This window comes from Emys orbicularis, chromosome 7 (genome assembly GCF_028017835.1).
Source record: "Emys orbicularis isolate rEmyOrb1 chromosome 7, rEmyOrb1.hap1, whole genome shotgun sequence".
In the NCBI taxonomy this organism is placed as follows: domain Eukaryota; kingdom Metazoa; phylum Chordata; order Testudines; family Emydidae; genus Emys; species Emys orbicularis.
Window position 1 is genome coordinate 4,071,311 of NC_088689.1, and position 13,084 is coordinate 4,084,394.

Here is a 13,084-nt window from a genome sequence, read left to right on the forward strand (position 1 = left end):
GAAAACAGGGTCAGGCACCCGCTGACCTCGCCCACATAGCCTAAAGACGAGGGAAACGGAAAGCAGGCAGCAGCAACTGCTGGCTTTTGGGCTGGAGGCAGATCAGGGTAAGTTTCACCAAGTGTTGATTGAAATATACTGGATGCTGCCTCTTTAGCTGCATAAGTCTTGATGAATCCTGCAGCTTGACTGGTCATGGGAGCATGGGTTACATTTAGAGAGCTCCTGCCGCACAGTGTTGGCTGAGGTTGCAGGAGTGAGTGGCAGCAGTGGGATTAGAACCCAGGCCTTCCTGCCCCTTGCACAGCCCATGAGGCCATGCTGCCCCTCGAGTGAATTGCATGATTTTCTTCTCTTGATATGCTTATTTTTCCACAATGAAAAAATAAACAATTTAGTGGCTATAGTCCGAGTTCTGGAAACGATGCGATTCTCAGTGTGTGTTCAAAACTTCTGACCAATAGTAGCTTTTGGGGGTTGATAGTATCACGGCTCAGCTGTCATATGCTATGAAGGGATATGGCCCTGAACTAGCCCTTAGTTAGTGTATTGCTGTTCAGAATTTGTCTAAAAGATACCATACGAAAAATGTCATATTTCACTGCAAACCTACCTTGGGGTTAGTTCACACAGACGCACTCCTCCCTCACCCTCCGCATGTGTTGCATACACATAGCTAGGCTTGGATTTTTCTTGGTAAACGTCGATTTCACCGCGCACACACAAATTGATGAAAAATATTTCCATCAATAATAATCGAAATATAGAGAGAGGCAAAGTAAGAGAACTGCTGCTTGAGAACTTAGTGGAGTTTGATTTAAGGATATTTACTTGGTATATTTTGACACGTGATGGTGACGATTTGTGCTGTAACGGTTCTGAAGCTTTCCCTTTTTGAAATCAGTTTCTGCTGTCATGGAATAATTATTGTCTGATCCGCCCTGGTGTCTGACTCCCCCATAATTGCCCACAACCGTGAACATTTAAATCGATAAAAATTGAAAAAGTGCTTCAAACTAACCATCAATATTATTGGTCTAAATGATTAAAAACATTAATTCTGCCAAGCCTACACATGGTCCATATGTAGAAATGGACCCAAACTGCCATGTTGATAGCCAGATGCCAAATTCACCATGCTTCCAGGTTAGTCTAAGTGGGGAGATTAATGTTTCAGCAAACTTTTGAGGCTCTTTGGATCCAGGATTTTGATTCAGGCCTTCAAGCAGCATTAAACCTAGAGGCAGCAGATAAGACACTGAACTGGGAAACAAGAGACCTGGGTTTTACCACTGACTTGCTCTGTGACTTAGAGCAGGTCCCTTTGTTTTTCTGTATCCTTTGTTTCCCTTTCTTCTTTACCCGCTTTAAAGCTCTTTGAGCTTTCCAGATAGAAGATCCTATATAAGAGCTAAGTATTGTTCCTCTCTCAAATTCATCCAGCACTAGTGACTGGAGAATGTATTCTTCACTCAGTGTCCTAACCTGTGGTGGCCATGTGCTTTGAAACAGCTGCAATTGTCCACCCTAGAGCTGGCTGCATTTCAGAGGTAGGTGAGGCCATTCTTGTGTGTCTTTGTTGTAAAACACTTTGTGAGCCTTTGATGCTACAGAAATGCCAAATAGCGTTAGCTTTGTTTCCTAGCTGACATTTCCTTTCATGAGTTACTGCAGCTGATTTAACAAACTCACTGGTAGTAGGTGAATCTGTGAATCTATTTTACCCAGTTAATGAGCAAAACAAATACAATTGCTTCCTATGTATAGGTGATTTACCATTGCAGGGGTGGATTTTCCTTCAGATCAGACTGGATGCCTTTCCCAAATATATGCTTGAGTCAAACCCAAGTTATTGGGCTCAAGTCAGGGGTGACTCAGTGAAATTTTTGGGCCTGTGTTATGCAGGAGGTCAGGGGTAGTTAATTATTTTTTGTCAAGGTCCAGATTTCTTGGTCAAGGTATAGTCAAGGTCCAGACTCTGGAGAAAAGAATAATTAAAAAAGAACAATCATGATGATAATAAGTAAATAAAAAGATTTCGGGATCCGTTCAAAAGTGTCTGGTGGTCTGGACTGCCCACAGTCTGCCTATTGACTATCCCTGGACCAGATGATCTAATGATCCCGTCTGGCCTTAAAATCTATCAGCTTATGAATTATCTTTGGTCTTTCCAGACTAAATTTGTAGTTTTAATTGTGCAGCCATGGCATTCCATTAATACAGTATTTTGCATCTGATTTCTTAGCTTTAAAAACAAAAGAGAAAATACATTTGCAGATCTTACTATCTGAAATGTAGGGGCCTTTGATCAGGGGAGTTTGTAACGCCACAATCTAAGCAGCATGCATGCAGCGAGGTGAGAAGGCGTGTGCCCGCCGTCCATTGTTAAGGGCCTCGTTGTAAATTTCATGGAACTTTTTTACTTTGCAAAAGTAAAGTAAAAAGTGATTCACAAACACTCAGAGCCTTTATGAAATCAAAACCAGTTTTTTTCCAACCAAACTGAGACACTCGGCCTCAAAGGCCCTGTTGACACGAGATAAACTTGGAAGCGTATTTGTGCTCCAGGGCAGCGCCCGGTGCTACCAAAGGTAGACGCTATAATATAAAGAAGGGGGAAAGCGGTTTTGTTTATATTATGAATGTGTTCGGCAGTAGCTCTTAGAGGCCCTGTTGTGCTAGGACTGTACATTTGTCATGAGTGACAGTCTCTGCCCTGAAGCAATTCCAAGCTAGGCAGAGGCATGGAGAGGGAAATGACACACCCAAGGTACAGAAATAGAACCCAGGTTTCCAGAGTCCCAGCTCAGTGCACTATCTGTTAGCCCGTGCTGCTTCCTCTCTTACTATTCTTTGAACGGGAGCTCTCAAACTTTTTTTGCTGGGACCCCCTTTGAAAATATTTCCGGCTGTGAGGCCCGCCCCCAAAAAGTGACGATCCCCCCCATACCAGGCCACCCTTACTTCTGCGCTGCTGCTGGGGGCGGCGCTGCCTTCAGAGCTGACCACTGCCCATCTCTGAAGAGCTCCGGCCGGCTGTCAGCCCCACGCATACGCAGGAGTTGACCGCTTGCAACCCTCCCATAACAACCTCATGTCCCCCAGTGTGAGAATCCCTGGCTTAGAAGAAGACGCTTGCGTCTGTTTATGCTACAGTTTCCACCAATGGTAACTCAAATGGGGCTGGTCCAGTAGAAGGCAACACGTCCTCCTTGTCCCATTCCAGCTGTGCCCGAGGCCAACGCTGACTGCCTCAGATTTCAAACTGCAGCTGTCTGTGCTGCAACCGTTTTCCAAAAGAGGTGGATCGTCTTTTCGCCGTGTGGGAACAGTATTTGTAATTCGCTTTCCCGTAACTCTCGTTTTCTCAAACTTACCACACCCTAACCACAAATCATTCACCTTGGGGCAGACGCCGAGGCCAAAAGGTGAGTGGGTTAGAGCAGGTGTACGCGGGGGAGTGCCGTAGAAACGGCTCTGCCAATACAGTCTGAACATCCAGGCCGAGAATTGGTCCAAAGCCGGCTCAAAGGGAACAAGAGGAACAAAATGGAAAATGAAGGGTGACGCTTAGGGATAATTCCTAGCAGTGAGATCTCTTAGGCTGCTGAACAGCTGCCTAAAGCAAGCGGTTTGAGTCATTGAAACGTAGACTGATCAAAGCACTGGAAAAGAGACTGTGTGATTATTTGTACTGCTAGAGGCCTGCTCTGCGCAAGACAAGGAAAGGAGCGGCAGAAGAAAGGTTGAAGGTCAAAGTTCACACAGCCCGGCAAAGCCAGGCATAGCACCTTGTTCTCCAGAGTCTCCGTCTAGTGGAGACGACACTGCCTCTGAACCAGAGGGAACAATCATGACCCAACTGAGAGAGGGTGCAGATGGTGAACTGGTAGATTTTTGTTTTTCTCTCTCAAATTTCTCTGAACTTATCTACCTTGTCCGCCTCACCGTCAGGAAGAAGAAAACCCCACTCCACAGCCTGCGCCGTGTAGCGTACAGAGTTCACCGTGCTGTACTAATAGATCTGATATCATCCAGAGGCATTGCATGCCATATCCCGGTGCACTTCAATTGCCACCATTTTATCTATTTTTAGAGCAGTCGTGAGCCCCATTAGCATGATTACTGCTCCGAAAACTTTACAACTCACGGCTTAATATGCTGCTGAGACCCAAGTGTATTTCATACTTTAGAGAGAAACTAATAGCTGCAAACATCTCCTGTTGGTCCCTACTCAGAAGGCGGCGGGGGGGGGGGGGATCTATGTTTATTTCAGTAGACTAAATCAGAGTATTTTGTGGGAAGGTGGCTGGTCCTTCCTCAGTCCAGATCCTAGTGAGCAGCTGTCCTCATCACCCTCTCCTGCTTGTTCCAGCCTTGTCACTTTCAAGCAGATCTGCCAAGCAGACAACTCTTTTCTCCTCCTTGGAGCTGCTCCCTTCGGGTCAGGGCTGAGGTATGTTGTTCCATGAAGATGGAGCTACTCGGGGCCTTAATGGGGCTTTTGGGCCAATGCGTCACTGCTGCTAAGCACAACCCGCAATGCAAATAAACGTCTAAAGGCGAAATCTCATTGCCCTGGTGGGAGCTGCACGGCAAACCAAAGAGGATTCGTGGGAGCGGTTGTTAAATTCAGCAGTTCCACTAGGCATGGCGGGGGACAAGGGATTCTTCTTATGAAAACCCCTTGCCCAGATCTCAGACCCAGTCTAAGGGGAAGAGCAGCATGCTGTGATATATCACCGAGTGCTAATGTTCTTCCCATAACCTCTCCGCATCCAGAACACCTGATAAAAGCTTTTGTTCTCTGCTGGCACGTGCTCCCTCCTTTGCCCAACTCGCTCCTGTAGATTTAGCCTACAACCAGTTTATAAAGGGGAATTGTCCTAACAATAGTTAAGAGAACATGGTAATGCACTTGCATGTGTGGTATAGCTTGCTGTTGGGTACGAGTGGAATTACTCTGCTGTGTCTCATAAGCTCCGTACTGGTAGACATTCATGGAGATTCTCCTATGGCTCAAGTAAGCAGTAGCTTGGGATTTTGGAACAAGACGATCGGCGTTCCAGCCCCCTTCCTGCAATGACGTTCCAAGCGAACAGCGTGCGTGTTTGTTACACTCCTCGGCATTCATGTAGTGCCTGACATTTTTTTCAAACAAACGGCAGCTAATTAAGCCTCACCCCACCCCCTCTACTCCCACACACAAACTCTGAAACCCAAAGGCCGTTCCAATTGCTCCTGCTTTATCTCTGCGTGCCTTCTGGACGACGGCTTGGAAGGGCAGCTCGGAGTCAAGACACCTCGTGATGGAGGAAAACGCTAATCAACACATGGACAAAAAAATTCTGCAAATACAAATTGGAGGAGAAGTGCCAGGGTTCACAAAAAGACACCTTTGGGGTGAGCTATTTCTGAGTTAAATGGTAATGTGCTTCATATTTATTCTTAGATTAGTTTGCAAATTTCATGTAGCTGGTGGTTTTTAGAAAACTAAAACCATTTTTTTTCTCCCATACCCCAGGGCCAGCAGCCCAGTACGCAGGAGTGACCCACCGATAACACCCTGGAGTATGCAGGCCTAGGCCACATGAAACACCCTCCAGTGACACACTGCGTGCTCCACTGTGCGTTTGTGAGCCACTGTACAACAACAAACTGTTGTGTAAAACCCAGTGCTCGTGAGAGACTCTACAATAACAATCCAAAGCATGTCATTCAGTCCTCATGGGCAGCCCTAGCAAATGAGTATGGGGAAACCTTACAGCTGACCTGTGGAACTCATTGCCACTGGATGCTGAAGTCAAGAGCTTGCTAGGGTTCAAAAGAGAATAATCTCTTTAGCTGGAGAATGAGATTATCCAGACTGGATTAAAATGAATAAAAGGGATATTGAACCCTCCTGCAGCAGAGCCTAAACCAGTCACTAATTGTTTGGGATTTGGATGAACCTTCTCCTGTGAGCGGCTTCTTCCATAATTGTGTGCCTCAGGAATCCTTTCACCTTCCTGTGAAACATTGCTGACTCCAGCCAGAGCCAGGCCACTGGACTACATGGACTCTGGGGCTGATCCAGTCTGGCATTTCCCATGGAATGAGCTGGGAGAAGACCTGTTTTAATATGAAGAATACTTTGAGAGTCCTTTAAAGAACAAAAGAAAAATAATCAAAACCAGAACGAATTTGTAGACGCCTGGCAAATAGCTCCGGCCTAGGCCTCTGAGCCAGCCAACGAGTCGCTGATCGGTCTTCTCTGATGCATGGGAGGCTGCCTTGATGAGCGGAACAAGAGGCATTGGGAACGTGATCAGTAATGGGAATTCCAGTCATTGCCTTCAAAGGAGCCAGCGGGGTGCTTTGATTGGAAATTGGGTTGCAAATAACAAGATGAAACTCGACAAGAGGGCTTTAGGGAGGCACCCGACTGACTTCAAAACAGCTGCAGAGGGTGTTTTCAGAGATTCATAGCATTTAAGGCCGGAAGGGACCATTGTGATCATCTAGTCTGACCTTCTGTATAGCACAGACCAGAGAATTTCACCCAGTCACACCTGTATCTCAGCCCAATAAATGGTGTTTGACTCAAGCATATGGCCCAGAAAGTCTTTAGCAGAAGACTTCAGGAGGTGATAAATCCAGCACTTCCCTTAGTCGTTTGTTCCAGTGGTTAAAAACATGTGTTTGATTTCTGTTTGGAGTTGTCTGGCTTTCCTTGGCCTAGGAAGGCCTATTCCAGCTGGTGCAATGACTTCTCCCTTTGAGGGACCCGACATGAGGAGACTGCAGGTGGTTAACATAGGCAGGGATGATTACCTTTCCTGATGAGAGAGAGAGAGAGACAGAGACTTCCATAGGGAAAACTCCGAACTGCCCATCCGCCCAGGCTCTCTCTAAACCTTGACCCGTATATTTTTATCACATTCGCTATTAAGGTTCCATTCATAAATGGCTTGTAAAGAGTTAATACACAACCCACAGACGTGATAGGCGTGTCACCCCCATGCCCAGGATGTGTCATGGAGGATTAGAAGCGTATTGGTGGAGGGTTATATGCCCTGGCAATAAGACACCTGTTGTCTTGTCTGGACTCTATTTGATCAACCATCTATGAAAACATCTAATGTTAACCCTTTATAAACTATCATTGGAACTTAATCTAAAGTGAGACTTTTTTAAACTAAAGCCACAAGAATTTTCCTTCTTTCTGCATTTTTGCTTTCAGAAGAGGAAGTCTGGGTCAATGGTTGGGGTGCTAACCTAGGACTCAGGTGACCAGACTTTGGTTCCTGGCCCCACCCCTGACTTCTTGTGTGATTGGGGGCAAGTGACTTAGGCTCAGCTCCACAAATGTATTTAGGCTTCTAACTTCCATTAAGCAGGAACTGCGAGACCTTTGAGAATTTGAGCCTTAGTCTGGTTGCGTCTTGGTTCTCCATCTGTCCAACGCAGATGAGGGCACAGCCCTCCCTCACTGCGGTGTCGTGAGGCTAAATACACTAAAGAAGGTGAGATGCACCAATATGAGAGTCATGGGGACAAGATAAGTACCCGTGAGCGCAAATCTGAAATGATGCCTTTGGCCCTATGCATCTCAGACCACAACTACAAGCCTGCCTGTCCATCAGTGTGTCACACGCGTATCACCCCGTGTTTTTCTATGCTGCCCTTTATACACAGAGCACTGTCCCAGACATCAGCTGTAAGTCGCCTTCAAACCCTATCTCAAGACCCATCCACCATAGGCCCTGAGTTTTACTTTTCCCGGGGAGTGCTCCACCCCTGCACTGCCCCGAAGCCCTGCCCCCACTCCACCCCACCCCAAGGCCCCGCCCTTGCCCCGCCTCTTCCTGCCCCCGCTCCACCCTCTCTCCAAGGCCCTTGAACACCAGCCGCTCGCTTCTCTCTGCCTTCCCCCAAGCTGTGGCTGGGGGGTGCTGAGCACCCACTATTTTTTTTCTGTAGGTGCTTCAGCCCCAGAGCATCCATAGAGTCGGTCCCTAGGACCACCTCTTCCTAGGACACCAGCCCATTAATAATGGCTCCATTGCGGGGAGATGGGGATAAGTGGCACACCCTACAAAGAAAATTACACACATGCGGCCCATCTTGTATCACCATCTTACCGCCCTTCATATGTCACTTGTGTGCTTTGTGTCGCTGCATGTGTTTGTACAGCACCCTGCACAAGAGGGGTCCTGCTCCTGATTGGGAGCTACTATAAAACAAGAGATGTTTGCTCCTGGAGATAACCCCGACCCACGACTCGCAGCGTGTTTGGATCCAGGTTTTGAGGTGGCCTGTGATGGTGAATGGGGCCGGCTGCACAAGATGGACCCAGATTCAAATTCCACAAGGTTCCAGTGTTCAAGTTTGGGCCCCTTTGTCACTTTTCTGGTCCGTTAGCTGGGTGTTTGGTATTTAATGGCTGGGTTAACCTGTGGATGATTTTTAAAAGGCAGCTGAGAACAATGGGACCATTTTGTGGCTTCCGCCAGTCATGTGTTTTCCCCTTAGTAACTCACGCCCCAGCAAAATAGCCAGCATGTCACACGCCCTGCTGCGATATGCGGATTTGGTATCTGACGTGCCTGACTCAGAGCCCCCAGGGCCTGGCCTGGATGAAGTGATCACAGGAGGAAAGCTATTTTATTCGGTTGCTAGGGGACCAAACCTGCACCCATGCAAGGAAATTCTGCGTCAGAATTCCGGTCACTTATTGCGTTCAGTCTCCATTCAGTCCTTGGCCATTCTGCTGAAGCAGCCAACGAGGGAGTCTACAAGAGCCACTTGCAAAGCCAGCTGTTTAGAAATCAGCTTCTCTTTGGTTTTCCTGCCACTGTTCAGGATTCTGTTCTCTGGAGAGCACCAGTGGGCCAGCACTAAATGATCTGCGAGACGTGACCCACAAAGGGCCCCAAAATCAGCCTTGGTGCAAGCTGGAGCCACAGACCCCAGTCTGTCTGGCTTTTGTTTGTCAGTAGAAGCGTTGAAGGAATCTTTCCTTGCTCTGTTAGGATCCGCACGTACTTTGACCATCAGCTGTTGGCTTCAGGTTGGAGGGAGGATACAGTAGTGTGTCTCCCGAAGACCTGATGAAGCCTGTCCCGTACAGTCAAGCACAGGGGAGTCTGCCTGGCTCCGCAGAAGTTAATTCCACATGGTCTCTCTCCGAGAGGAGGTTGCTTTTAGGCTGAGCTCTAACCCAGCCTTTTGTGTGGATTTTTGCTCTTATACAAAATGGTGGCAGGCTTCCCTCAGCGGAGATGGCTACCATTTCTCCTCAGGCCTGTGGACGCAAACTGCTCCTAGTCAAGATGGCTGCCATCTCCCATTATTTCCCAGTGGGACTGAAGCCAGGCTGCCCTCTGGGTTCAGTGGTTAGAAAACTGGCCAGGGAAATGCGAGGGAGACTGGGAGCAGCCTTGTGGGAGGGTTGGAAAGGATTTGGGGAGGGCAGGGTAGACTGAGAGGATGTGTGGGAAATCTGGGGCCCGGAGGGGCAGACTGCGAGGGGATGCAGGAGGTAAAGGGAGGAGCAGAGAAATGTGGGTGCGGGGCAGATGGGGGCCAGGAAAATGGGTAGGGAGAGAGAATGTAAGTGATAGGATACTGAAGGGAAATGGAGGGAAATGGGGGCAGGTGGCTGAGGGGAAGTCTGGTGGGAGGCTGGGTGGGGCTCAGAGGTGTTAGTGGCGGCAGGGGGCCCAACTGGGGAATGTTGATTTGGCCACCCTGACTATAGCTAATGAATAAATGCTTGTGCTCCAGGTATAAGATACCAAGGTCATGGGCACCTTAGAAACACTTGATCCAAGGGTAGATTTCGGTCTGATCCCTCATATAGGAAGAGAGCGCATTAATCAGATTAATACAGTGGACTTTATAGAATGGTGACGCCCAACCTCCGGAGCCGATTTTGTGACCCCCAGGGGTGGGTGACTGTATTAGGAAAAAGTGTGTTGGATTATGAATAGAAAATGTGTCCCTAAGGCAGACCCCGCAATGTTAAAGCTGTGAGCCAAGAACGCTGTAAGCAGAAGCCAACGATTGCCCTGCGGCAACTGCTCTGCAGCGCCCCCACTGGCTGCCCGCTGTGTTGCAGGAGAAGGAAGTGCATAGGTTCTGGCTGTGGGACCCATCCAGGGAGAGTGGAATAGTGGCTCAGCTGCCAAGGGGTGGAGTCAGGAAAGCATCCCTATTCAGAAAAGGTGCTTACATATGTGCATAAATCACCTGGCACCTGCTTCAACGCTTGCCTGAATCTCCTAGCAAGCTGAAGGCGGTAAGAGACATTGCTTGACCCTGTTGCAAGCCGCTTGAGCCCTCTGTCAGTAGACCATCCTCTTTCTTTGATCTGAAGGAGTCACCCTGAAAGGACAGTATTTTTTTTTTTTGGTCATGTCCTTTCCAAATATACACAGGCCTAGATCCATAATTGCTCCTGGTACACAACCAGCACTGACATTTGACTAGCAGGCATTCCTGGCCTATTTTACATCGATAGCTTTGTGCTTTTAAAGGGCTTTTCACATTGCTCTTGGGCAAACAAAACGTTTGGTCTTTGGCGAGAAGAGTTGGTTTTGTGGTTAGGGCACTGGACTGGCAATCAGGAGGTCTGGATTCTATTCCCAGCTCTACTCCTTTGGGCAAGTTACCTCAGCTTTCCATGCCTCAGTTTCCCCATCTGTAAAAGGGCAGGAGGAAGTAGATTCACTTCTCTACCGCACAGGGGTGCTGTGAGGCTAAATGGATGTTTGCAAAGCATGCTGGGATGGTTAGGTGGAAGGCGCTACATAAGTCTGAAGCGTTAATAGTATTTTGTTAGAGCATTCAGTAACTTCCTGGGCGGTGGGTTTATTAACAAGCACGTGATGCTAGTTGTGTGGCTGCAGCGGGGTTTAACTGTGTGACGCACGTAGAAGAGGAAGGAACAGCAGAGAAATAGGTCCTTAAAAAGCATAAATACTGATCGCAAAGGTTACAAAATGGCTCGACCGGGCATAGACTGTCACAGCCTCCAAAAGTCACTCTCATGATAAGGTGACTGAACTGCTGAAGGTTTCAAATGCCAGAGAAACTGACAGCGTCTTTGCTTGGTTTCTTTTCAGTAAATTGGGTGCAGGTGAAGAGGGATGGACTGAAGGCTTCTCTGTGCCCTCGGAACAGGTACGTCGTGGATGACTTCTGCACACACACACACACACACACTCTCCCCGCATCTCCCAGGCTGGAGAGACCTGAGGTGCCATGGCTGAGGGCACATCTACAGTGGAATAAAAGACGGGCCCTGTCGCGGCTGGCCTGGGTTAGCTGACTTGGGCTGTTTGGGCTCGGGCTATGGGCTGTTTAATTGCCGTGTAGATGTTTGGGCTCGGGCTGGAGGCCAGGCTCTGGGACCCTCCCCCGATGCAAGGTCCAGAGCCCAGTCCGAGCCTGAATGTCTATACAGCGATTTTACAGCCCTGCAGCCTGCTGTATATATAGATATACCCTGAGTGGTTAAGACTTGACTACAATCCTGAAGGTTGTGGGTTTGAATCTCACTTGATCTCACGCTGAAAGGCCGCCTCTAGTTCCACCAGCTGCAAAATGGGTACCCGATCCACCCGGTTAGGACACTCGAAGGTAGTCAGTGCTGGCCACTCTCTTGTGTCCCTTTGGTTATGAAACAGACATGTCTTAACAGCATCATCCTGAATCATAGAATCTCAGGGTTGGAAGGGACCTCAGGAGGTCATCTAGTCCAACCCCCTGCTCAAAGCAGGACCAATCCCCAACTAAATCATCAATCCTGATGCACCTTTGGCTTTGGGGGAGCTGTGACTTTGACCCTGGAAAGAGTATTGTCTGCGCTAGCAAATCTCTCCCCACTGCACTAACACTGGTGCATCCCCTGGTGAGAGTGAGCGCACTAGCAGGCTCAGATACAGCTACCATTGTAACAGCTAGACCCGTTTTGACCAAAAGGGGAGTTCATTTTCCATGGTTCATTCAGCTCTCAGCTGAGGCCGCCAGCAAGAAGCCATTACTAACGCATTCTAAACATTTGTGCAGTGTTGCCATGTGCTGTTCAACAGCTGCTGCGTTCTGCCCAGAAGTGGCTGCATTTCACTGGTGGATGAAGTGATCCCTGAGTACGTAGTTTAAGCCCTCTAGAAGTATGAGGAGTTGTTATATATGCAAGGCACCAAATTCATCAGAGGACTATTGTGAGGGTATATTTCTAACTGAACGTGCTGTTCCTCAACAAACCTCCCTACCCAAAAAGTGCTGAGATGTCATAAACAGCTCAGACAAAAAGTTCAGGCTCATCCAGGGGAGTATGGACAGTCCCCGGGAACAGGGTTCAGGAGGGCTGGAATCAGACCATGGCCCTGTAATTACAGCTTCGACCGCTTCATACACTCCCATACACTCTGGACACCCTTGCACTAGGGGGTGCCTGCTGTGCCCCCTGCTGCTGGCAGGATCCCGTGGGGAGTAAAGTAGCGAAGGAGGCCTCTCAGTATTTCCCACGTTCACATCCCCGTGACGTCTAGGCATCTAGGGCCGTGCGCAGATCCAGAATGATGTGGTTCTATCAGCATGAGTGAGTTAGGCAAATCATGCCAAACAGGTGCTGATAAAACCTTTATCCCCTTCCCTTCCCCCAATTCCAACACGCTTTCTAGAAATGCCATATCGAATAGAAAAACTGTTCAAATAAACCCCACTCCCCATCTAACGCGTAAACCCATTTTTAATGCTCTGCTCCACCTGCAGAGCCAGGCCTGGAAGGGCAGGGCCGGCTCCAGGCACCAGCGTAGCAAGCAGGTGCCTGGGGAGGCCAATGAAGAGGAGGGCGGCACGTCCGGCTGTTCGGCGGCAAGTCGGCGGCGGGGCCGTCACTCCCTCTCGGAGCGAAGGACCTGCCGCCGAATTGCTGCCGTAGAATGAAGTGGCAGAGCTGCTGCTGCTTGCGATCGCAGCTTTTTTTTTTTTTTTGCTGCTTGGGGCGGCAAAAACGCTAGAGCCGGCCCTGTGGAAGGGAGAGGAAAGTTGAACTAATGACTCTTGAGGAACTATCCCTCAAATAGCTTATCTC